We start from the raw sequence: 27,685 nt of genomic DNA on the forward strand, positions 1-27,685 counted from the left end.
ACAGAAATTTGCTGAAGTATGCTTACAGGACTGCGAGGCACTTTGACCAGAAACTAATTATGTTCTCAGCTAGCATACATCATTTCAGTGTGAAGGGATATGTGAACCATGAGAATCATCCCCTGCAGACCCTGCCACTCATGCCAGCTTTGCCTGAAATCCTGCCCCCATTTCTTCTTAACAAAAATTTATTAAACAGGGCAAGAAATAACACACCACATCTTTATTTGGTTCTTTGAAATTTCAGAAGCTCTTTGTCTCTCCACAGCACAGGGATGCTCCATTGTGTTGATTCAGTTGTCAGGTTGGAGACTTTTCTTTCCCCCATTTTCCCCAAATTTGCAGCATGGAGAGAATGTGCAGGGAGAGGCAAGACAATAAGTTAGGGATAATAAAAATTGTAATTGCCCAAGGGAGAAAGTCACTTAACTTTTCCTCAAGCAACTGATGTTTTCTCTTCTCTTTTTTGGATCACACACACACACATACACACTTACTTGTCTGCTGCTTTTTTTTATAAAGGGGCAATAAAATTGTGCAGAACCGATAAACCTCAATAATATTCCAAGGGATTAAAGACATCTGTCTATTTTCTAAATACATCTTATCCCTTCCCTAAATCCATATTGGCCAGGGACTACTGCTGCCTGAACGCTGGCTGAGAAACGTGCAGACATTCGGGCAAAATGATTTTTCATTAATACACTGTCTTTCAGTCACGGCTTGAACCTAAAGTATAATAATCGTTCATCAGCACTTCATAAAACCAGTGACTTAGAGTCATGTCTTGGTTGGGAACCATTTAGGGGTTGAAGTAGAATGGTAGCAAGGCTTTTAATCAGGAATGTAGCTGTAGAGCAGTGAGGTAGTGGTAGGGAGGCTCTAGATTCCAATGTAACTTAACAGCCTCAGTTTCTGGTTCAAGCCACATCTTGGTATTCTTGACTTCATCAGGAGAGGTTCCCTCAAGTTTCAGAGTCATATTTTGTGGGTCTTCTAGAATATCCTCCAAGGTTTCTGCTGCATTCTTGCTCTGCCTCTTGTTAGCACCTAGTGATACAATAAGTCTAACAGGATTGAAGAAGAGCTCATAAGCAGTGGCAGATTTACTACTGGACCAAGGAGGTCACACCCAACTTGGGGGTTCATGGAGAAATGAGTGCTCCTGCAGCCTGATCCACTTCACCCACCAAGTGCTGCTGCTGGGAGCAGGCTGGGGTCCATGGTCTTCCCCCTTCCACCTGCCTGGCTGCAGTTCCACCTGCCCAGTGTGGCAAGCCCCTGCACCCAGACCCCATGTCTTGGCAGCACTGCTGGTCAGCAGAGGGAAGTCCGCATGCCATGCACTGGCTCAGCTCCTGGGAGGGCAGGCACCCCACACCCCAACTCCATTTGCCAGCATGGACACCAGTGAGAAGAGGGAAGACTTCAGATGAATGAGGTGAGTGGGGCCTCCCTTGATCTGGCCCAAGGCCACACAACCCCTAATCTATCTGTGGTAATGAGCCACTCCAGGTTCTGTGCTCAGATCCCTAGAAAATATTTGATCCAGCTTTTCATGAAAGGGCCATGTATTGGACTCTTTGGCCTCTGTTACAGAAAACTCAACTGCTTTATGCATTCCTGGCACTGGACTGGATTCTATTTAGTACCTGCTTACTACAGCCTCCAGGAAATTTCCTGGAACAGATGAATGTTCCTGTAATTCCAGGACATGTCATGGAGGATGGCATATTCCAATCACATATCTCTCAGTGCCCAGATGTCTCTCAGAGCCCAGGAGGCTCGGGATTCATCTTCTGCTGTATAGAAGAAAAAGGTGCATCAGAAAGATGTAGTGAAGTGGTCAGTACAGCTCGTTTCTAGCAGTGCAAATCTGGGAGGGAGCAGAGGGAACTTTATAGCTTGGTTAAGTCTTAGAAAGGAAAGGGTTCAATGTGTTGCAGGACTGGTGGTGGAGGACCCTTGAAACTTGAAAAATGTTGTCCATGCATAAAGCCGAGCAAGTGTCTATAGTCAAGCACAGAGAAACTGATATAGGTGCCTGAGGGGTCTGGGTGAGTGAACGTCTTGACCTGTGCCAGTGTGCAGTATAGACAGGGGAGCAAGGAATGTGCACCAGGTCCCAGGACTGCATCAGCCATGTAGTATCCCCTTCATGAAAGTGCACAATGCCATCTCCAATTAGTGTGTGGGAGGCAGGCCATGAAATAGCTCAATGCCCTCCTTTTTAAAAAACAGGCACAAGACCTCCTCAGTGCGACTCAGGGTCTTGGCCTCCTAAGATTAGCACCACCGTGACAAGTTTTTGTTCCTTTCTTTGGAAGCTGAAGCAGCCCTTTTGCCTATGCTGTGAATAATGCATCAAGGTTAGAGCACCTACCTACAAACTTCAGCATCTGGTCGAAAGGTAAATGTCTTCAAGGAATGTATTTTCTATGATTTCATAATAAGCTCTGCTCAGGCCTGCTGACCCTACGCTGAACCAGGCAGAGCGCGGAACTCCACCATTCCAGCAACACCTTAGTATTTCAATAAAAGTATGCTTCTTAGCAAAGTATTGCTGAGATGTCTTGTGGGTGCAATCTGAATGAATTCTATGTCTCCAGGGCATCGGGCCAGGACATGATGAACTAGTCTAAAATTGAGAGGAAAAATATAAATATCACCATAAGAACGAGAGAAGGAAGTATATTTTTTGTTCTTCAGAAAGTATTTTTGATTATTCCTTTATATCTTTGTTAAAATTCTAAACTGGGAACCTCAGCATAAATTTGGTGAATACATTTTTTCCTGTCACAGGGATGTTTCCTAGCAGCACAGTAAAATCTTTGCCCTGTAGTACACACAGCAAGGCTGCAATGCTGCTGATGATTTAATAGTGGGCTAAAGCCATTCATGTTCTGCCCAGGAAAAAGACATACATCCCTTTGGGGTTTTTTGAACAAGGAGGAAAGCTAGAACCTAATCAGAAAGAGGAAAGAGAGAGTTAGGTCAGGTATTCAGCATTTAAGTTAGCTAAACCATGTTCATCTGAGCATTAACTTTCAGTACTTACATTTGAATTGCAGGAAGGCTTCTTTGTTTGTTGGTTTGTTCATACAACACAAGAAAATTATGTGTTTTACAGAACAATGAAAGAGATTGTCTCAGTATCTGAAGACGAGTTCTAGATGGGATGCCATTTGAATAGTGAAAACAAACAAATAAACAAGCGAGTAATTCCTTTTACTCAAGCATGGCTATTGTTGGTTCTTTTATAGTTTCTTGGTAACTGATTTCTTGATGTAGTATGCCAGACCTGAGATTTTAGAAGGGATTTAACTGAGGAGAGTCTAGTAGCTTGGAGAGCTGATTTAAGAAGCAGAATAGAAGTTATAGAGATGGGGCTGGGAGAATTAAATGGAGAATATTAGTAAATGTTGGGGATCACAGTAAGTCAGATGTAGTTTAAGACAAAGTGTCAAAGACTGAAAGCTTGTGGGTATGTACTTGTGTTTGATTTTTAAAATAATAAGCAGCCAGTGAAGTATTTAAAATGTGGATACAATAGCTACGTCTACACGTGAAGCCTACATCGAAGTAGCTTATTTCGATGTAGCGACATTGAAATAAGCTATTTCGATGAATAACGTCTACACGTCCTCCAGGGCTGGCAACATCGATGTTCAACATCGACGTTGCACAGCACCACATCGAAATAGGCGCAGCGAGGGAACGTCTACACACCAAAGTAGCACACATCAAAATAAGGGTGCCAGGCACAGCTGCAGACAGAGTCACAGGGCGGACTAGCGCTTCTGGGGCAACAGCTAGCCGCTCCCTTAAAGGGCCCCTCCCAGACACACTCAGCCTGCACAGCACGTGGTCTGCAGAGCCATAGGCACGCACACCTCGGGCGACGTAGTCATGATGGACCCCCAGCAGCAGCAGCAGCAGCAGCCAGAGGTCCACCCAGCCACCCCTGCAGGAGCAGTGCTCGCCCTGCTCCATGCCATGCAGGAGGCAGCTGAGCACCTCCTTGCCACAGAGGAGGAGCTGCCCACAGGGGAGGAGGACGCAACCCGCAACCCTGCAGCACCCCGACCCCCCTGCCGCCTCATACGCCACCGGCTGTGGAGCTACCCCACCAGCACCGACTGGTGGGAGCGGCTGGTGCTTGGGGAGTGGGACGACGACCGCTGGCTCAGGAACTTTCGCATGAGCCGGCAGACATTTATGGAGCTATGCCAGTGGCTCACCCCCGCACTCAGGCACCAGGACACCGCCATGCAGCGTGCCCTCCCTGTGGAGAAACAGGTTGGCATCGCTGTCTGGAAGCTGGCCACTCCAGACAGCTGCCGATCCGTGGGCCAGCTGTTTGGCATTGGCAAGGCCACCGTCAGGGCTGTCCTCATGGAGGTAAGAGGACCCATGGGGGGAGGGGTGGGAGGCAGCCCTGGCAGGGCAGGGGGGGCCCGGGCAGGGGAGGGCCACACACACCCTGCTCACCCCTCATTGGTGCTCTTCCATGTGCTTCCCCTGCAGGTCGTCCGCGCCATCAACGCCATGCTCCTCCACAGGCTCGTGAGGCTGGGGGACCCAGATACCACCATCGTGGGCTTTGCCACCCTGGGTTTCCCCAATTGCTTCGGGGCTCTGGATGGGACTCACATCCCCATCCGTGCCCCGGAGCACAGTGGAGGATGCTACATCAACCGGAAGGGCTACCACTCAGTGGTCCTCCAGGCCTTGGTGGACAGCTGGGGCCATTTCCAGGACATTTATGTGGGCTGGCCTGGCAGCACCCATGACACCCGGGTGTTCCGGAACTCGGGCCTGTGCCGCTGGCTGGAGGCGGGGACCTACATCCCCCAGTGGGAGATCCCTGTGGAGGACACCACCATGCCCCTCTTCATCATCGCAGATGCAGCATACCCCCTCCGGCCCTGGCTCATGCACCCGTACACGGGCCATCTGTCTTCCAGCCAGGAGCGCTTCAACCAGTGCCTGAACCACGCGCGCCAGGTGGTGGAGTGCTCATTTGGCCTCCTCAAAGAGTGCTGGAGGTGTCTCCTCACCTGCCTGGATGCGGGCCCCAACAACATCCCCCAGATTGTGGGTGCATGCAGCGCCCTACACAATCTGATGGAGAGCAAGGGGGAGGCCTTCTTTCAGGGCTGGGCTGTGGAGGCCGGCAGGGCCGATGTGCAGCCACCCGCTGCCCCCAGTTGCCAGGTGGACCCCGAAGGGACCCGGGTCCGGGAGGCCCTGCGGGCCCACTTCGATGATGAGGCTGTGGGGTGAACGCTGGCAGGCCCCCCGCTGCGCCCCCCATCCTCCACAACACTCCCTGTCCCTACATCCACACCACGGAGCACCCAACAGCACCCCCCGCAACTTTTCTTGTACAAATAAAAGCAGGCACTTGTTTGTGAAATCAAACAACTTTACTGCAACTCTTCTTACTAATAATAACTATGGGAACTTCTAACTAACTTAATATTATATATGTATGTATATTAACAAAAAAAAACAGGGATAACAAGGAAGGGGAGAACTATTTACATGGGGGGGGAAGGATCAGACAGTGAAAACGGGGGTCACAAATAAATAAATACAAACTATGTACAAGGCTGAAAACCAAAAAAGTGGGGGGAATATATACAAAGGGGAGGGCCACGTCCTGGGCCCCACGCCCCTACAGTCCAGCACTGGGGGTGGGCGGACGGGATCCCCGCCTCGGCCGCAGCCCTGGCCGTGGCTGGCTGGGGGCCGGGGGGACTGGAAGATACGGCCGGCAAGTGTCAGCTGGCCCCAGGTCTCCCTTGGCGGAATGGCCCTCAGTGGCAGGTGGCGGGGCGACGGCGGACGGCGCGGCGACTGGAGCAGCGGGTGGCGCAGTGGGTGGAGCACGCAGGGCAGGCGCAGTGGCGGCCAGCGCAGCATGGGGGCCAGGTAACCCACTATGCGATTGAATGCCTCCATGTAGGCCCCCCATGCCTCTTGGTGCCAGGCCAGCGCCCGCTCCTGCAGGTGGAGGCGGCGTTGCTCCACCCAGAGCCACTGCTCCGCGACTTCCACCTGCCGGCAGTGGAGGGCCAGCAGCTGGGGGTCCGTCGCCGGCGTCTGCTGCTGCTGGGTCCGCCATCTTGCCCGCCGTGGGGCTGGTCGTTGCTCCGCTGAGGGGCTGGCCTGGAGCGATGGCCCCGGAGGGGATTCCGGGACCACTAAAGCCTCGCTGGCGCTCTCCGGTCCTTCCGATGGTGCAGCTGCGGAACACAGGAGGTGGGGGAAGAAGAGTGGAGACAGCTGTTCGTGTGGGCCCCGAGCCGTGGCCCTTGTCCCCCCACCCCTGTGCTGCAGGTTCCCCATCCCCGTCCCCGGGAGATACAACTGTGATGGGGTTCCCCTGCACTGCACCCCGTCCCCTGGCGGGAGTGACTCTCACTTCACTCAGCAGGTATGACAGGAGAGGTTTCTTAGGCAACAGATGCCCAGTTTCTCCCAGAAGCGACAGTACAGCAGTCAGAGACAGTCCTTCCAACCCATCCTGGGGAGAAGACCCCGAGGGGTGCCCCTCTGGGGTGTAGCTTTCCCCCTCCTCAGGCAGGCAGCCTTCTAGCTCTCCCTTCCCCTAGCCTCTAACTGCGGCCCCCGATTCAAACCCAGCTCGGCTCCTCCCTCCTCTTTGTTCAGGGCACAGGTGTAACCTGCCAGTTGTAGCCCCAGGATCATCCTTAGCCACTGGGAGCTATTCAGCTTGTTGCTCACATCTAGCCTGAGTCTCGCATTTGCACTCCCCCCACTCCATCACATGCTGCTGCTGCTGCTGCTGCTGCTGCTGCTGCTGCTGGGTGTCCCACCCCCTCCTCCCGGGGGACCCTAGAGGTTCCGCTCCCCCCTGCCCCGGGGATGGGGCATGGCACTGTCATGCTGTGGGGGGGCAGGGGCTGGTGCACTCCTGTGAGGGACATCCCACTGCTGTCCTTGGGGCCATGGTCATCTGGGCATGTGGAGGGCCCTGGCCACATATCTATTACCCCCGCCCCTCAACCCCAGGGGTGTGCACCGGGGGGGTACATACCTGATGGTCCACTCCCGTGGTCGGGGGACACCCGGGGGGCAGACGCCCGGTTGCTGCTCCAGGATGGCAGGAGGAGGATCTGGAGGCTGGTGTCGGTGGAGGAAGAGTCCCCCTCCTCCTCCTCCTTCTGCTCCGGTGCCTCGGGTGTGGGCTCTGGGGGGGCCCCCGGGGTGTGGGGCTTGCGTCCGGGGCAGACTCCGCTTCCGGGGCCTGCTGGGGCTCCTCACCCGAGGTGTCAAGAGTGGCTGGAGGGGAGGAGGTGTGCCGGGGGCCCAGGATGTCCCTGAGCTCCCTGTAAAAGGGGCAAGTGACGGGGGCGGCCCCAGATCGGCCAGCCGCATCCCGGGCCCGGGCGTAACCCTTCCACAGCTCCTTCACTTTACTCCGGACATGGTCCGGAGTGCGGGCAGGGTGACCCCAGGCGGCCAGGCCGTCGGCCAGCCGAGCGAATGCATCTGCGTTCTGCCTCTTGCTCCCCATTACCTCGAGCACCTCCTCCTCACTCCAGAGCCCCAGCAGGTCCCGAAGCTTGGCCTCCGTCCAGGAGGCGCCCCGCTGCCACTTCCCGGCCTGGCTCCTGCCCTGGAAACCCTGGCTCCCCTTCGGGGGGGTTCCCTGAGGGCGCTGGGGGGGCTGCCGGGCAGCCATCAGGGCTTTTGGGGGTCTGGGTGGCTGAAGAAGAGCGTGCAGGCGAGCCGCGTGTTATTGCTGCTGCCTGCATGCTCTCTCAGCTTCCTGCACAGAAAGGGAGGGGGTGGGGACCTTTAAGGGGCCGCTCCACGCAGCCACCATTGAGTTGCGGGGCTGGAGAGAGCGTCTCTCAACCCCTCAGCTGATGGCCGCCATGGAGGACCCCGCAATTTCGAAGTTGCGGGACGCGCAACGACTACACGTTCCCTACTTCAACGTTGAACGTCGAAGTAGGGCGCTATTCCCATTCCCTCCTGGGGTTAGTGGCTTCGACGTCTCACCGCCTAACGTCGATGTTAACATCGAAATAGCGCCCAACACGTGTAGCCTGGACGGGCGCTATTTCGAAGTTAGTGCCGCTACTTCGAAGTCGCATGCACATGTAGACACGGCTAATATGGTGAAAAATAGGAAACTTACGTTTTTCAGATAGCTAATCAGTGTTACTGTTTAATGTGACTCAAAAAGGGACTGGGAACATAAACTATTTGAGATTTTGCCAGTTATAATAGCTTAATTGAATAATTTTTCTGTCACATTTATATATTCAAATTAACATAACACTGGCTGTGTCTTACACTAGCACCCCCCTTTTGAAAGTGGGATGGTAATGAGACACTTCAGGATGTGGTAATGAGGCACTGCAATTAACATAAATAGCATAATGGCAGCTGTGGCACTTCGAAAGTGCCACTTTCGATCATATGCAGCTCATCTATGCAGGGTCCTTTTCGAAAGCCCCCCTCACTTCGAAATTCCCTTATTCCTGTTTGGTTATAGGAATAAGAGGATTTCAAAGTGTGCGGGGTCCTTTTGAAAAGGACACTGTGTAGGCAAGCCGCATGTGATCAAAAGCAGCACTTTTAAACTGCTGCAGCCATCCATTGTGCTAATGAGGTGCTGTATAGTCATTGCAGTGACTCATTAGCATATTCCAAAGGGATATGCTTTCAAGAAGGAGGGGGGGGTAGTGTAGACGTAGCCAGTATGACACTGATGCCCATGGAAAAGGAAAAGGATATTTGTCAAGGGTGCAGTGAATGCGAGTAAACTTGTTGTTAAAAGCAGCTGCATTGCAAAGAGGGACATGGAAATTATATAACCTTTAAATTTAACTTAAAACTGTAATTCACTTTTAAGATTTGATCATTATCATGGACTACACATTAGGAAAGAGCAACAGCATATGTGATGAATATGAATATGGGCAAGAGAGGCAAACTAGAGGGTTTTGTCTGTAATGGTTGTTTTAACCTTGCTTCAAATCTAACAAATGATTCTTTTCAGTAAATTAGATCATTGTATTTCAACAAATTCGCTTATGTGCATGCTCAAGGAATTTCTCTGTATAAACATGTCTCCTCCTAAAACAAATAGATACATGATAATCTGGAAATTGCTTCTGAAAACAAAAACAAAATAAGTATTTTAATTATTCACATAATACCCAAAATTGGGTTCGGCACTTGTCCTGAGTTAAGAAAATGATAAAGGATTTAGGTAATTGAATCACCAAAGGGATAGTGAGATTCAGCCTTCTGCTTCTAAGTCAGTATGTACCATCAAGTCCAGGTTGGAGGTGGTTGGGTAGGGCAAATAATTTATATTATAAGAGAAAGTAACAATCTGTGCCTAGTTTTCGTACTGAAACAACATTTTTTTTTGTTTAGGAACTTTGAGGAGGCAAACATGCAGTTCAGTTCCCTTTTTTCAGGAAAATGGAAGCCTTTCCACTGCACCCAGTTGCTGAAGCTTCTCTATCTTCTTAGCACACTGGAGCTCTCCAATATTTTGTCCCAAGAGTGAAAGTTGAGATTTGTACTCTGAAGGAGATATGGTTATCTGTCTTCTGGATTGGCCAGATGTCATCTGCAGCAATGGAGTTCAGTAAGGGAGAGTTGCCTACCTTATGATGAAATCTTGCTAAATTCTAGCATTTAGCAGCTGAGGCTGGAGTGCAAAGCATGTATGTCTGGCCACTCTACACAGCAGAAAAGGAACAAGTCAGAGATGAAAATTACAAAGGTTCTTGAAAAGTCTGAGAGTTATGGATCTGATTCAAAGTCCATTGACGTCAGTGGAAAAACTCCCAGTGACTTTAGTGGGCTTTGGAGCAGCCTTTAATGAGCTGGATAGAGCTAGAAAGTCAAAAAAAGCCTTCTGTGGATCCTAAAAGTACTCAGGTAAGTGAGCTTCCATACATCTAGGAAATACGTTTGCCTCCATAGTTCTAGATTCTTGTGTGAACAATACAATTTTGAGGTGATCCCATCATAAGAAGTGACAGCTGTTCCGTGATTAATGTAAAATGTAGTGCCACAGGCTTTGATGTTTTTTTTAGTTCAGAGGCTAAGGCTAAGGCTCAAATGGATAAAGAAATTAAACTGCCCCTAAAATGGAGGTGCCATGTTAGGTTATACATGAGGCGTACTGGAAAAGCCCCATTTTTCTGCTTGTGCTCCTTGTCCTTCTTTGCTCTCTTTCTTTTATTGCTTACTTGCAGCCCTTAATAAAATACTCCACATGAAGTGTATTTCTTATCTTCAAAATGAACAATCTTAAGGAAGCAGAAACTGAGTCTTTTTTCTGTTTTAAAAGGGAAAAAGTCTAGCTAGGATAAAACCTTTATCTGATATAACTCAGTGATGTCCTATAATGCATAAGAGGTCTCTTGGGTTTATAGAGCTGGGTGATAAAAATCTGTAAATTATTGCAAGATAGGGAATATTTTTTATTCTTTTAATTTGGTTCTGATCACAAAACACGTGCCAGATATTGAAAGAATTGTTTTTTAAAACATTGTTATTAAACCACTTTCTAATCCTTCTAGTGTTGTAAAAACTGTTTGGCATGAATCTGTAAACGTTCTGGACAAATTATGTAAATGGGATTACATTTGCTACAGTTTAATATGAGGAAGCAGAGAAATATAATGGAAAAACAAATTAAAGGAAGGGGTGAGGAAATGAAGACATTTGAAAATAGTTTGGGATTTTTCTGAAAGCTCTAAAACCACAAAAATCCATTATTATTTGGGGTAATAATATCTTATTTGGGTTTAGTTTTATTTCATCTACATTTTACAACATAGACAAGAGTCAACATAGATTTGAAAAGGTGAATTTATCAACTATTTGTTAATGAACATTACTTTTAAAAACGTTTGATCAATATTGCAGTGCTGACTGGAGACTTACGGTACTTATCCAGTTTTGTCATACACTGAGCAAATCATTTCATTCTAAAGAAGTTTCTCCTTACTAAAACACCAACAATCACAAAAAATCCGTTTAAACAGTGGGCAGGGGAAAATAAGATTAAATGGAATACAATGTGCACAGGTTCTGATATTTTAAACTCGTAACTTTGCATGTGTCCCTAATATAACTAGCGATGTTTCAATTAGTCATTTCTGTACCCATTAAAAGTTCTCTTAGGAATCTATGAGAGTAAGAAATGTGAAATTTTAGATGAATATTTCTTCTTGAAGTATTGTCTGCATCTTTCACAAGGAGCCAAATGTTTGCTTATGAATCCAAATGCTTATAAAAATGCCCAATTTGGATTTACAGGGTTCAAATACTGAAAAACTAATTATTCATCGATAGGATTTTCCTGTTCTTTTATGTGAAGTGTCAGCATACAGGCCACTGGGTAGTAAAATATGAAAATAATGTACAAGCAGCAGCTTTCTCTTACAAACAAATAAATATTCATTATTTCTTTTACTAATACAATTATATATGTCTAATTAAATCCTCGTCTCATTCCATTCATTTCTTTATGTCCGAAACATACTTCAGTCAGCTCCTGTTCTCCAAATTAACATGCAATTTTATTATAGCTGCATGAAGGTTTAGAAAAAAAGAATCAATATAGAAGAGAGATTATCCAATAGTTTTGATTAAGAAACCACTAATTTGATTGATCATTTACCTCACCAGCATCCCACAAACAATGAGATGTTTGAAGAATATGTAGCCACTTTCTTCATTTCACTAAGTTCATGAAACAAAATGTATCCCTATTCCACCTTCATTAACTTGACACCAAGGATATATTTGGCTCCATATTTTTAGTATGCTTCACTGATCTCCAACACTGTAAAATGTATATACACAGAAGATACATATTCTGTTTAGACATATTGTCTGCATGTTAATTTGAATCTTATGTTTTCACTGCTTCATGTAGAATAACTTCAGTTTTCTAAACATTTCTAAATCAAAAACACTGGTATTACTAGGAGATGAGATGAGGTTTGCATTGGAAGGTCAGCTCTGAACACCGTTGTACAAAGTCTGGAAAGGTTTAGATCCATCTTTGAAATATGAAGTCTAGGAATGCCTTTTGACATGACATTAGATCAAAAACAAAGCTTCCAAAATGCAGGGGTTGCAGACTTTATTGGCCACAATAAACTGAAAAGCATGCTTTTGCCACAGCAGAGAAATTAAACAGAAATGTGTTTTGTTCGTGAGACGCTGACAGTCATATAAATTGATCCTCTGAAGAACCGTGATTTTGTTTATACCCCAAAACAAAATACTGCTGCAAACTGACAAAAATGTTTGAGCATGTCAAAATGTTAATGAATCAGGCTGTAAGGTCTTCAGAATAGGGGCTGTCGTGTGTTCTGCAGAGCGACTGGCACGAAAAAGCTGCTCTTATGATCGGTATGTGTAGGCACTAGTGCAAAGCAAACAGTTAAATTAATAGGCCGGCTTTTCAAAAGACATCAGCTCCCATTTAGGCACCTAAATGAAATGGATAGATTTTCAAAAGCGCTTTGTATTTAACTGCTCCTGTTATTTCCGATGGGTAGTGCTGAATGCTGAGCACTTTTGAGTGTTTGATGACTTCATTTAGGTGCCTATATCGGAACTTCTGGATGCTCAGCACCTAGGAAAATCAGGCTATTTATTAAGGATGATTATTCTGATGACACTTGAGGGATTGCACTTGTTTGGTAGTTTTAAAGATGCTGTACACATGTCAGCAGTGAATGCCCCCTCATCCTCTCTGTGAGGTGTGCAGCTGTAGTGCTTTAGCATTGGTTCCCAGAGTCACTCTTCCCACACAGGACAAACAAGCAGAATAACTTGGGACTAGGAGGACTGTGATCTGCAGACATTTCATGAGGAAGCAAAATGCTCTCCAAGCACGCACTGCACTTCCCAATTTCTCTCCTTATGTCTTCTTGAACTGTAGGTCACAGTGGTGAGTAGCTTACCCACTGCTTTGTTTGCATTCTCCGGGAGTCAGAAGTCAGCATTCTCCTTGTTTCTTGCATGGCATTAGGGGAATGCCCACGCCTCCCACACAGGAAAACTCAAGATTTATATCACAGGGTTGTACTGCAATTAAAAAATGCAGTATTCAGAAAGTAGGACTAGTTAATATATGAATAGACCTGGGAGCCAGTATTTCAGACTCTGCTACCAGTTTTCTTTGTGACCTTGGGGAAGGTACTTAACCATTCTCTATCCCGCAGCTTAATCCTCTGTACTCCTTATCTCTGGCGTAGGTATTGTAATGCTTGTAGTTTGTAAAGCATTCTAAGAAACAGTTGCTCAATGTACAGTCGATTGTTGTTCTGAGTATTGTGTATCTACTTCAAGCTTTTAAATATAATGGAAGTGTTTAGGATTTGTAGCCTGTCAGAGCCTTTTCTTTCAGGGTCATTTATCAAGAAGAAAACATTTGTCTGTTTCTTGATAATAAGGGAGGTCTGGCAAAATGCTCATCTTCCAGTCTATCACAAAGGGCAGTGTGGAAACACAACTCAGACACTTTTTGCTAAGTGATGCTTTACTAACATTTTGATCAATATGTCTGACTCTTCATCCCAGGAGCCAAGAAAAGTAGGAAACTGTTAATTGGTGATTCAGTTTAGATCACATAAAAGTAGCTTTGCTATAGGGAAATGAACACTTTGTGTTTGATTATTGGTAAGTGCTAGAGCTCTGCTGCCTCAAATCAGACTGCAGAGATTTTCTTTTCCTTTCTCAGACTAATACCAGGTGGTTTTCATAGGTTTGTCATATTTTCTGTTGCTTATGATACTGAAACTTTTGAATTCTCTGGAAGCCCCAAAGATCCTTTTCTCACATAAAAGTCACATAGATAAAGACGGATCCACAGCTCTTAAATTACACATCTTCCCTCTAATAATGTTGCTGATATACATTTGTTATAGCTAGATTGGTTTAGATAAAATCATTAATGCAATACACCCACTGAATACTGCAGATGAAGTTGCTCTTTGGTGTACTAAACATATTTGTTTGTTGATTTTCATATGATAGCTCTTATTTCATAGCTAGCCTTTTACTGCACTAAACAGAAATCACACTTTTGGAATTTTAATTGGAAATTTCTGATGACATGACATGCTGTTTGATCGAATCACAATATAACTTGCATATGACTATTATTTGAATCCATTTTAATGAAATGTTACATATACGTGGAGGTATGGGAAATTCAGTTTTGCTGCACAATTTCTATTCATATGTATTTTGTGTCCCCTAAATTTTACTTTTGAATATTATTTAAAACCAAATCCAAAAGCTCAAACTGAACTTCAGGCTTCAGTTTCCCCTGATTTTGCACTGAGACAAGTAAAACCACAAATTGTGTATGGTTTCAGTGCAATAGCTAATCAGTCCATGTTTGTTCAAAATAATTATTAGCATCTGCAAGCCTTTGATTGGAGTTCTTGATTTGCAACTCAACCCCAAACCAAGTGGCTTTCATGTGGTTTGTGGTTGTCTCGTGAAGATTTTACACAGCCCTAAATATGTCCTGAGAAAGGTTCCATGTAAACACCAACTGAATTTGTTTAATTATTTTATGTATAGTGAAGCATGGACAGTTTTGTGTTTTTTCTCTTTAAATTCCATGTCAATTTTCTGTGGAAAAAAAAATTGGGCCAAGAACTATAGAAGCTGGCTTTTGTTATTAAGGTAAACAAACATGGGATAAGACATCTTACTTGTGAGAAAGAGCAATTTATGCCCAGTATAATATTAGATGGACACAGACAACCTCCACTTAGTACAAAGCAGTTTATCTCTTTTCATTAAAAAGACAGTAAGATTATGGATTCATTTCTCAACAAAATTATCAGATTAACTCTGTACTTTGCTATCGTTTAGTAGAATAACATTTCACACAAGTAAATTGATTCAGACATGTCTTCAATACTCACCAAGTGATCTATGCAACCCCATGTCCATTAATTCTGTTTTGGCTTTCAGTTAGAAATAATGGGCCAAATCTGGCTCACTTTTCTCATGCAAGCAATTCCCATGTCTTCATTAGAATGATTAACCCAACCAGAATTTGATCTTTACTGTAAAATAAAAGCTCCAGCCTACGACATGCAGAGTTTTATCAGAGGAGTAGCCGAGTTAATCTGTATCTTCAAAAACAACAAGAAGTCCTGTGGCCACTTATTTGTTAGTTTATATGGTGCCACAGGACTTCTTGTTTATTGAGAATTTTAGGAGACTGTGAAATGAATGTGCAAATTTAACTCTGAACACTTTGTTTTCATTTAGGCATTGTTTAAAATTGCCATGTGGTCTAGTTTTTAGAAGGATAAAAATCTGGTGGTAACACATCAACTTAAATTCAATTATGTTTAGTTCATTGAAAATATTTGGCTTAGTTAGTTTTGTTTGCATCTGTCGCGCTCTTTAACCCATACTTTCATACTTATTTTATATTTCTGGCATTGTCAAGACATAATCTTATAAATGATGATTAAGCAGGCTGCACTTAGTCTAATCACGTAGCCCTTAATGCTTTGTTCCACTGTACGGCATTTAAAACAGATAATGAATCTTTAAATAGCACAATTTTCCACCAGAAAACACCCTTGATTACATGGAATTCTAAAATTCTGAGCTTTTCCCCCGCATTCCACTCAACTATTTACAAAGGTTAGATTAGCTAATGTGAGAAAGAAAATTACTTAGTTTTCTATCTGTTGAACTTGCTAAGGAGATGGCTTCTTTTATTTATTTTTAGTATGTCTGGAAGCTTCAAAGGAAGGTCAGCTAAGAATTTCTTGGAGGCAAGGTTTGTTTACAGTTTATTTTTCTTAACTTAATTTTACTCATGTCTTGTTTGATGTAGGTAAGGTAACATTTGAACAAGCAAATGCCAATTCATAAAAAGCACTGAGGCATGTATTTAAAGTTAAGTGCTCTCCTGAACAGGGATATTTTTTGAATTCAGGCCATAGTAAGAAAGGGAGTTTGATATCTTTACTTCTAGAAAAATTATGATAAATGTAACCATTGTGAATAACATAGTACTCAATAGTGCAGGGGTGGCCAAACAGACTAAGACAAACTGAGAGCCATGGGTAGAGTGCAAAGAAACACATATTATATATTTTTATCTATCTAGCTGTCTATCGTATATAATAGAGAGATAGATAAAAATAAATATATAATACTTGGCTTAATGTCCTTCCCCTCCTCCAGAATCAGGCACCCCCTCTCCCCTGCTCTAACCCAATCCCATTCCCTTCCTTCAGACCTAGGCACCCCCAGCCCCTCTTCTTGCTCTAACTCAGTGCCCTCTGCCTACCCCAGAGCCAGGCACCTCAACTTCTCCTGCTTTAACTCAATGCTGGCAGCTCACCAGAACCACCACCACTGCCATATGTCTCTCACCAAGTGCTGGGGCATGTGCATAGAGAAGCAGAGAGCACTCTTGTCCTGTGGCTCCACAGAAGAGCCATATTTAGTGGCTCAAAGAGATACATGTGGCTTGAGAGCCATAGGTTGGCTACCCCTGCAATAGTGGGTCATTAGTTAAATAAATGGAGAGTATATTTGATATTTATAATAATTAAAGAGTGCTGGGCCAATGCTCTGAGCATATTTGTCATTCTTTAATAACACAATACATCGGATAGTCAATTTCCCAAATAAAATGACACAACTCAGTGATAGCATAAGTCTAATAAAATTTTCCCATTCTAAATATTTGAATTACTTCCAGTCTTTTCTTTTCACTCAAGCCCTTTACCCACCTTTTGACCCTATTAGCGTATGATCATTTGTGACATCTTTTTACATCTGGTCTACTTAATTCCCAAGAGTCCTCTTATCTTTGTTCATTTCTCTTATCCTCATAATTGTTATTAACTTTAGCCTAAAGAGTTCAATCTAACAATTCGAACCGTAAACTCATGGTTATTTCTGCTCCAGCTACCGGCATCTTAAGCACTGGTGTTGTAACACCACTGCATACTGGCCTGAGATCATGAACTTAGATTGGCTCTATGTTTTTGTGTAGATTTATAAGCTGAATTGAAGACTTGACATATATAGTACCTAGAGATACTGAGACCTCATGCTAGGGTGAGTGAAGTCTTGGCTGTACACCCTTTGCTAAGCACCAGCTGGCCTTTAGCTCATGTGGTAGAGTGCAGGGCTTTAGCCCCTATGATTACAGATTCAACCCCTGGTACTAGTAACCTGGGTTTGTTGGTGTTATGCATACATAAAGTCATGCCTTAAACAAAATCATCCACATGGTCTTATCTGCTGCCCAAGTGTTCTCATCAATACTTTTAAGCAGATTCATCGTATCTTCACATTCGCCTTGATATTGTCTGTATGTAGGCCTAGGGATGGGGCACAGAGGGATGGAAGCAGGGGGAAAAATGACAATTTCCTCTGGGCCCAGCCATTCTAAGGGGGGTCTCCTGGTACCCTTTGAATCGTCACCAGAGTGCTGCTGTAAGTGGCACTGAGCGCTGGGGGAAGGCTGAAGTGCTGTGGTCTATGAGGTGCTGAGGGCTGACTACCATGGCCCCATCAAAGCCAGCCTCCCACACAAACATCCTGCCCCATGGCCCACAGTGACTGTTGGCTCTGGTGCCTAATATGCTCTTTCCATGTCAGTTTGTTTTTGAACATTAGTCTTAAAGATACACAATTTTGAACTTCCGAAACTTTCTCCATACAGAGATATAGGCTCTATTCTTCCTTTTTGGGAAGTTCATTCCCTTTCTTAACATAATGTAACAGGGTCAGCTCAGCAGGCACTGTTAAAAAAAGGGGAAAAAGACACCTCAGACCCGCAGTCTGAGCTAGGGGAGTACGGGAAACAGCTATTTTGGCCGGCAGGTGACAGCAACTGCAATTAAGTAATGAGAGCCAGTTGATTTTCCTGTCTGCCTCCTGGCAGGGTTTAAAAGACATCCCCAGTCAGGTAAGGAGGAGCAAGAAAGTGGATGATATAGGAGAACAGTGGAGAGGGAGATAAGGAGAAGACAAAACAGAAAAGGAGTCCATGGAGTGTTTGCAAAGACACCCAGAGAGGGAAGCATGCCTGTGCTCCCCTCCCACAGCAAGGCTGAAAGTCCTGGCCATGTCTAGGGGAGGGAAAGAGATTGACCAATCCAACCAGAATAAAAGAGGTGGGTGCAGCCCGAGATGCAAATTTTCTGGGTCATTCTAGGGGATCTTTTGCATACTTGGCTTAATCTAATTTTTGACTTTCCCCGCTGCCCCTCTACTCTCTGATTTGCAGATCCTTGTTAATTTTTTTCTGATTTGTCAACATTGATTACTGTTTTTGGTTCTCTGTGCCTTAAATATTGAGTCTGTTCTGGTTTGGCTATGGTCTGAAGAAGTGGGTCTGTCCCACGAAAGCTCACCTAATAAAGGTGAGTCAGTCTTGTCAGTCTTTATAGTGCTACTTTACTGCTTTTTTGTTTTGACAGTTCTAGATAGTTTGTCTTCCCTCCGTAGCACATTATAAGAGGCTTTTTTGGTGTCCAAAAAGACAGTGATCATAAGCTCTCTGTTCCTTTTGCTTTTCTGTCTTCATTTCTAATCTTACAACTGTGCATCATGTTTTCACAAAATCACTTTCATCTAAATGCTGTATAGTTTATAATTTAATTTTTCCCAATATGCTTCTGACATCTCATTTATAATTCTTTACATAATTTGGCTGACATGTGATGTGAAGACAGTAGGTGTACAGATAAGTTGCCTTGTGTACAATTTTCCGGGATTTATTATTCGTATAACCACCAATTGCTTCCAGTAGTATGCCTTTCCCCATACACTATTATATCCTCCAATAAAACCATTAAGTTATTTTCTTTTAGGTGCCTAATCATTGTGTTACACATGATAGCTGTACCTGGGACAGAATTTTTGTGGTTGTCTATATTTTTTCTGGTTTCTTTTTTTTAGCTGAAATTTCCATTTAGTACATCATCTTCATGTTCTACTCAGCTATTTAAGAGCAGCAAAACTCTTTATTGTGTGTGTCACTACTGACTTTTTGGAATTGTTTTTCTAAAATTTCTGCTTTCAGAAATTAATTTGGTTTTAGTCTGTTTCCCATTCATTGTTTTAACTTGTTTTATGTCTCTCAAATCTTGGAATCTTTGTTCATTTTCCTGCAGTACTTTATCCAACTTTCTATGCCATTTTAATAACTCTGTTCCACCACATTACATATTTTATAGTTAATTAAGTCCCTCCATGTTCTTTTACTTGTTTTTATGCCTTCTTTCTTTCTTTAGTTGTCACTTTACAATCTTCATTCCACCAGGGAATTGATTTACTTTGTTCGTGGCAATTCTATATGTCACATATGGCTTGATCGGCTGCTTCAACTCTCTTATAGGCCGTGTCTACACGTGCACGCTACTTCGAAGTAGCAGCGCCAACTTCGAAATAGCGCCCATCACGGCTACATGTGTTGGGCGCTATTTCAAAGTTGAAATCGACGTTAGGCGGTGAGACGTCGAAGTCGCTAACCCCATGAGGGTATGGGAATAGTGCCCTACTTCAAAGTTGAATGTCGAAGTAGGGCATGTGTAGACAATCCGCGTCCTGCAACATCGAAACAGCAGGGTCTGCCATGGTGGCCATCAGCTGAGGGGTTGAGAGATGCTTTCTCTCCAGCCCCTGCGGGGCTCTATGGTCACCGTGTGCAGCAGCCCTTAGCCCAGGGCTTCTGGCTGCTGCTGCTGCAGCTGGGGATCCATGCTGCATGCACAGGGTCTGCAACCAGTTGTCGGCTCTGTGGATCTTGTGTTATTTAGTGCAAGTGTGTCTGGGAGGGGCCCTTTAAGGGAGCGGCTTGCTGTTGAGTCCACCCTGTGACCCTGTCTGCAGCTGGTCCTGGCACCCTTATTTCGATGTGTGCTACTTTGGCATGTAGACGTTCCCTCGCAGCGCCTGTTTCGATGTGGTGCTGCCCAACGTCGAAGTTGAATGTCGACGTTGCCAGCCCTGGAGGACGTGTAGACGTTATTCTTCGAAATAGACTATTTCGATGTCGCTACATTGAAATAAGCTACTTCGATGTAGCGTGCACGTGTAGACGTAGCCATATTGTCCTGAAATTCCTCTGAACTTTGACTTATACAGTAGGTATTTAAATATTCATCAAATGCACTCTTAAAATAGTCCTCTATTTGCTTTTCTAAGGTTTAAGGTTGGGATTCCTTCAGCATTTTCAATATTACCTTGATCTTGATATACAGATACAGATATACAGCAAAGTGGTAAGCAGGCTTTTTCTGCTCTCAACTTCTGCTCTTTATAACCCCCTCCAGTCCTCACCTCCCACAGCTCAGCTGCAGCCTGCTCTATTTTTCAGATGCAGCCTGCTATGTTAATTGGCCTCACAATCCTGCATCAAATAATTTAGTGCCTATGAGGAGCACACACCCCATCATAGTTACACACTGCTCCTACGAACTGAGTTCTGTAAAAGTATGTAAGGGTTACAAAGGTAGCATGTGCCCTTGAATGTTTTCCTTACAATTAAGTTGATGAACTAAACTAAGTAATTGTTGCCATCTAAGTGCAAGAAGAGCAAAAATTCTGATTGATATGTTACTATTAATGCTTGATTGTAAAGTTTTTCAGCAGCAGAATCTTTGTTTCGAGCCCAGGGCAGACATTGGAATCAACACTCTGCTTTCTTTTGGTTTCCTCCTCTCTCCAGCACAATTTATAGTAATTATAAAATTTTACAATGAATAGTTAGTTCCTGTGACCTGTCAAGAAATGACCAGGGCTGGTTTCATGGCCCAGTAACCTCATTACTGCCTCTCTGTGGGTCCTCCATACTGATTGATGCAATTTTGTAGAGATGTGCATGTGTGTGTTTATAACTGCATTTCATTTCTCATGAATTGATAATGCTTATTTTGTCTTAGAATCTTATTTCATATTTAGCATGACAGGTTTTTTTTAAATAATGTGGCTTTGTAGAAAATGCATGCTTTAAAAAATTCAACAACGGGTCCTGTGGCACCTTATAGACTAACAGAAATGCATGAGCATAAGCTTTCGTGGGTCTTTGCCCCTGACGAAGTGGGTCTTTGCCCATGAAAGCTTATGCTCATACATTTCTGTTAGTCTATAAGGTGCCACAGGACCCTTTGTTGCTTTTGCAGATCCAGACGAACATGGCTACCCCCTGATACCTGATACTTAAAAAATTCAATTATATTAGCTGGCAAAGTATCACATCTTGGGAAACTCTAAGTTTATTTACTCTGATATTTGATAGATCAATGCTAATGCATATATGATATAGAGTAGAATTAATGTTGAGAGAAGAATAAGAACGTATGAGCTCCTCCTCTTTAAACTCTGATGTAAGACAGAGAGTGAACTGAAATCAGCTTGACATCTTCACCAGATGGCTAACATTTTCAAATATCACCTTTACTTTAAAACAATAAGTGGACAGCCCAGGGAGTTGAGGATGATTATTGGGAAAGAAGATGTGAGATGTACAGAAGAGCCATAAACTAATAATTCAAAACAGTAATGGCACTAGTAAATGACTCTGAAAACCATGCATACAATTTTCATGTCATAATCTTGATCATAACACTGATGTATGATGCACTGCTAAGAGGTGAAGATCAGGAATTTTTCAGCTAAAGATTTTTCATTGGAAAATGCCAATTTGTCAAAACTAATCCATGTCATGGGAATGTACCAAGTTCCACATGGTTTTGTCAGGGAACGTATTCCAAGTCCAGGATGGAATTGATGGTCAAATGCAGAGTAAGGTAGACATATCACATGACCAAACAGCTTGGAGGGTAAGCAATCCCCTGGGATGTAGGTGACTGAGGTTCATATCCTGGCTTTTTCTACTTCAGATCAGGAACTTGAACATCCATCTTCATTGTCTTAGAAGTGTCTCCTAGCCATTAGGCTATTGGCTGTTCTGGGGTGGGTCTCCTATTTCCTCTTTCTCCTCTCCTCTATTTTTTTTCCTGAAAAACCTTCTAAAAGTTCTACATTCATTCTAGTATGGAGCAGTACAATTCCTGAAATCTTATAAAGTTTCATTTAACAGTAAACTTATCTTCTACACCTCTACATCAGATGCAGACATGTCCCCATCCACTGCAGAACTTGCAATCTAAGAATGCATGCAACATTAAAAAGATGGGTAAATTGTGGTGTGGTACAGAGCGAAGAGTCATGGGTATGTATATTTTTAAAATATAATTACACTAGAAGCGTAGCAGACAGGGAGCTGCAGACGGGAGTTTTAAGAGGGAGTTTGACAGAGGGAGTTTGGCAGAAGGGAGGCCTACGATGGTCAGGAAGACCCACAACACATGTGCCACCACTACTGCTGTCTCCTCCACCTGTCCCTGTAGCCAGACAGACTGCCTTACCATGGATGCCTCTACCCAGACCCTGGTGTGGCCTTGCAAGGACTGTGCCTTGCAAGTCCCAGTTACAGATATCCAGGCTGGGGGGACCATTCAGTGTGATAGGTGCCTGCTGGTGGAATCTCTCAGGCAGCAGGTGGGAGAGTTACAGGAGGAGGTGTCCAGGTTGAGGAGTATCCGAATCCATGAGCAGTTCCTAGATAGTATTCATCTGGGGTCTGCTGAGGTGACTGTCCCAGTGTACAGGAAGGCTGATAAACCACTGGTGGAGAAAGAGGTAGACCAGGGTGGGCACTGGCAGCTGGTTACTTCTGGCAGCAGGCAGTGTTCCACCCCTGCACAGAACCCTCCCACTGTGGTACTGGAAAACCGTTATGCTGTACTTGCTACAGGAGATGAGTCGCCCAGTGCAGAAGAGGAGAAGCCTCATACCCCTGAGGCTGAGAAGTCTCCTGCCACCACCGCAAGAAGGAAACGCAGAGTAGTGGTGGTCGGAGACTCTCTTTTGAGGGGGACGGAGGCGCCCATCTGTCACCCTGACATTTCGTTAGGGGAGGTATGCTGCCTGCCTGGGGCCCGTATCCGAGATGTTACAGAGGCATTGTCGAGGATTGTCCGGCCCTCAGACTACTGTCCCATGCTTCTCATCCATGTGGGCACTAATGATACTGTGAGGTGTAATGCTGAGCAGGTAAAGAGTGACTACAGGGCTCTGGGGGCATGGGTGAAGGGGTTTGGCGCGCAGGTGGTATTCTCTTCAATCCTTCCTGTTGCGGGTAGGGGCCCGGGCAGAGACAGGTGCATCCTAGAGGTGAATGCCTGGCTGCGTGGATGGTGTCGCCGGGAAGGCTTCGGTTTCTTCGACCACGGGATGCTATTTCAGGAAGGATTGCTAGGCAGAGATGGCGTTCACCTTTTGAGGAGGGCAAAGACCATATTCGGACACAGACTTGCTAACCTGGTGAGGAGGGCTTTAAACTAGGTTTGCCGGGGACAGGGGAGCAAAGCCCGCAGGTAAGTGGAGAACATGGAAACCTGGGAGATGGGTCGGAAGTAGGAGGGAGCATGGGCAACAATGTCAGAGTAAAAAGAGGGCCAGGAAAAAACTGGGGGGCAAGTTTAAATCAATATCTAAGATGCCTATATACCAATGCAAGAAGTATGGGTAATAAACAGGAAGAACTGGAAGTGCTAATAAATAAATACAACTATGATATCATTGGCATCACAGAAACTTGGTGGGATAATACACATGATTGGAATGTTGGTATTGAAGGGTACAGCCTGGTTAGGAAAGATAGACAGGGAAAAAAGGGGGGAGGTCTTGCCTTATATATAAAAAATATACACACTTGGACTGAGGTGGAGATGGACATAGGAGATGGACGTGTTGAGAGTCTGTGGGTTAGTTTAAGAGGGGTAAAAAACAAGGGTGATGTCCTGTTAGGAGTCTACTACAGGCCACCTAACCAGGTGGAAGAGGTGGATGATGCTTTTTTTAAACAACTAACAAAATCATCCAGAGCCCAGGATTTGGTGGTGATGGGGGACTTTAACTATCCAGATATATGCTGGGACACTAATACAGCGGGGCACAGACTATCCAATAAGTTCTTAGACTGCATTGGAGACAATTTTGTATTCCAAAAAGTTGAAAAAGCCACCAGGGGAGAAACTGTTCTGGATTTGATTTTAACAAATAAGGAGGACTTGGTCGAGAATTTGAATGTGGGAGGCTGCTTGGGTGAAAGTGATCATGAAATCATAGAATTCACAATTCTAAGGACTGGTAGGAGAGAAAACAGCAAAATAGAGATGATGGATTTCAGGAAGGCAGATTTTGGTAAACTCAGAGAGCTGGTAGGTAAGATCCCATGGGAGGAAAAGCTGAGGGGAAAAACAACTGAGGAGAGTTGGCAGTTTTTCAAAGAGACATTATTAAGGGCCCAAAAACAAACTATTCCTCTATGTAGGAAAGATAGTAAATATGGGCAAAGACCGCCTTGGCTTAACAAGGAGATCCTGCATGATCTCAAACTAAAAAAGGAATCCTATAAAAAATGGAAACTGGGACAAATTACAAAGAATGAGCACAGGCAAATAACACAGGAATGCAGGAGTAAAATTAGAAGGGCTAAGGCACAAAATGAGCTCCAACTAGCTACAGGCATAAAGGGTAACAAGAAGGCCTTTTACAAATATATTAGAAACAAGAGGAAGACCAAGGACAGGGTAGGGCCATTGCTCAGTGAGGAGGGAGAAACAGTAATGGGGAACTTGGAAATGGCAGAGATGCTTAATGACTTCTTTGTTTCGGTCTTCACAGAGAAGTCTGAAGGACTGCCTGACATAGTGAATGCTGGTGGAAAAGGGGTAGAGTTAGTTTTTGAAATAAAAAAAGAACAAGTTAAAAACCATTTGGAAAAATTAGATGTCTGCAACTCACCAGGGCCTGATGAAATGCATCCTAGAATCCTCAAGGAGCTGATAGAAGAGGTAGCTGAGCCGTTAGCTCTCATTTTTGGAACGTCATGGGAGACAGGAGAGATTCCAGAAGACTGGAAGAGGGCAAATATAGTGCCCATCTACAAAAAGGGGAACAAGAACAACCCAGGAAATTACAAGCCAGTCAGCTTAACTTCTGTGCCAGGAAAGGTAATGGAGCAGGTAGTTAAGGAAGTCATCTGCAAGCACTTGGAAGGTAGTAAAGTGATAGGGAACAGCCAGCATGGTTTTGTAAAAAACAAATCATGTCAAACCAACCTGATAGCTTTTTTTGACATGATAACGAGACTCGTAGATAAGGGAGAAGCAGTGGATGTGGTATACCTAGACTTTAGTAAAGCATTTGATACGGTCTCATATAATATTCTTATCGACAAACTAGGCAAGTCCAACTTAAATGGGGCTGCAATAAGGTGGGTGCATAACTGGCTGGCTAATCGTACCCAGAGAGTAGATGTTAATGGTGCTCAATCCTGCTGGAAAAGCATAATAAGTGGGGTTCCGCAGGGGTCTGTTTTGGGACCAGTTCTGTTCAATATCTTCATTAATGATTTGGATATTGGCATAGAAAGTATGCTTATTAAGTTTGCAGATGATACCAAGCTGGGAGGGGTTGCAACTACCTTGGAGGATAGGGTCATAATTCAGAATGATCTAGATAAATTGGAGAAATGGTCTGAAGTAAACAGGATGAAGTTTAATAAAGATAAATGTAAGGTGTTGCACTTAGGAAGGAATAATCTGTTTCACGCATACAGAATGGGAAAAGGCTGTCTAGGAAGGAGTACAGCAGAAAGGGATCTAGGGGTTCTAGTAGATCACAAGTTAAATATGAGTCAACAGTGTGATGCTGTCGCAAAAAAAGCAAACATGATTCTGGGATGCATTAGCAGGTGTGTTGTGAACAAGACACGAGAAATCATTCTTCCACTCTACTCTGCACTGGTTAGGCCTCAGCTGGAATATTGTGTCCAGTTCTGGGCACCCCAATTCAAGAAAGATGTGGAGAAATTACAGAAGGTCCAGAGAAGAGCAACTAGAATGATAAAAGGTCTGGAGAACATGACTTATGAAGAAAGGCTGAAAGAATTGGGCTTGTTTAGCTTGGAAAAGAGAAGATTGAGGGGGGACATGATAGCGGTTTTCAGATATCTTAAAGGGTGTCATAAGGAGGAGGGAGAAAACTTGTTCTTGTTGGCCTCTGAGGAGAGAACAAGAGGCAATGGACTTAAGCTGCAGCAAGGGAAGTTTAGGTTGGACATTAGGAAAAAGTTCCTAACTGTCAGGGTGGTCAAGTACTGGAATAAGTTGCCAAGGGAGGTTGTGGAATCTCCCTCGCTGGAGATATTTAAGAACAGATTAGATAGATGTCTATCAGGGATGGTGTAGATAGTGGTCGGTCCTGCCGTCGGGGCAGGGGACTGGACTCGATGGCCTCTCGAGGCCCCTTCCGGTCCTAGTGTTCTATGATTCTATGATTCTAAGATATACCTGGCATTGCTCAGGTCCTTAACTCAATTCATTTTTGTTTTTTCCTTCTTTTAAATCTTTGCTTTGGAGTGGGGCTGAGGAAGCAGGGTTCAATATGCAGGGGAGAGAGAGGGCTACCCCAGCCCTCTATCACCACAGCAGCCTGGGGCCCGGTGAGAAGCACCTATGCATGGCTGCTGTGGCTCCAACAGGAACTGTGGAGGAAGGGTGCTCATGCACACTCCCAGCTGGCCCCTGCCTGGTGATTCTGTCTCTTTTCTTGTATTGTTTAATGAGAAACAATCCCATTTGAGGAATGTTCCATTTCCCTAGCACAGCTAAACCCTTATCTTGCTTCCCCCTACTGCTCTCATATGATCACTGTATAGCAAAGCTCTCCCTTTATGCTTTAAGAGATGCAATGCCATTCTAGTCACATCCCATTTACCTGGCATAATCAAATACAGTAATCCCTTGATTTACATGGAGGTTGTGTTTTGGGCAACCTCCACTAAAATTTCGCATAAATTGGAGGAGGGTGTTGGGGGATCCAGCAGCTGGGAGAAGTGGAGGGGGCAGCCACGTAGCCCCTGGCTTCTCCAAGCTGAGGGGCACATGGCTGCATGTCGTGCCGATTCTCCCAGCTGTGCCACAAGCCTCTGCCTGCCTGCCGGGCTCCCCAGCTGGGGAGAACTGGTGCTACAAGCAGCTGTCTGTCAGGGACAGCAGCCTGTCTCGCGGTTGCCATCCCTGATAGAAAACTGATCCTATCAGGGGCAGCAGCCCCAAGTCAGGCTGCTGTCCCTGACAGGAGTAGTTTTTCCCTGCTCCTATCAGGGGTGGCAAGAGTTAGGCTGCTGCTCAAGGCAGGAGCAGTGTCCCCACTACCATCAGGAACTTCAGCCTGACACATGGCTGCTGCCCCTGACAGGAGTGGTTTCCCACTCCTGTCAGGGGTAGCAGTCACATAAACCCAAGACAAGGGCAACTTGATTGTACATATTTCATGGGTTTACTGTATGTTTGCATTATGATGAGATAAAACTATCGGACAAATTTGGTGGTTCTAGCCTTTACCATTTAGGAGGATTTACAGAACAAACAGATGAACAGACAGACAAACTCCCTCAAATATATAAAACAAAACAGCAGTAATGTAGCACTTGAAAGACTAACAAAATCATTTTGTTAATCTTTAAAATGGTACATTACTGCTGGTTTCTTTTGTTAGAATACAAACTAACACAGCT

The 27,685-nt window shown here is 44.6% G+C and overlaps 1 protein-coding gene across 1 annotated transcript in view; it reads left to right on the plus strand.

Moving 5' to 3' along the window:
- The window catches only part of GPC5 (glypican 5), a 1,026,336-nt gene that overhangs the window by 651,497 nt on the left and 347,154 nt on the right, over positions 1 to 27,685 (plus strand). The gene's annotated exons all lie outside the window — the stretch shown is intronic.

The sequence above is a fragment of the Carettochelys insculpta genome, chromosome 1 (genome assembly GCF_033958435.1).
Source record: "Carettochelys insculpta isolate YL-2023 chromosome 1, ASM3395843v1, whole genome shotgun sequence".
In the NCBI taxonomy this organism is placed as follows: domain Eukaryota; kingdom Metazoa; phylum Chordata; order Testudines; family Carettochelyidae; genus Carettochelys; species Carettochelys insculpta.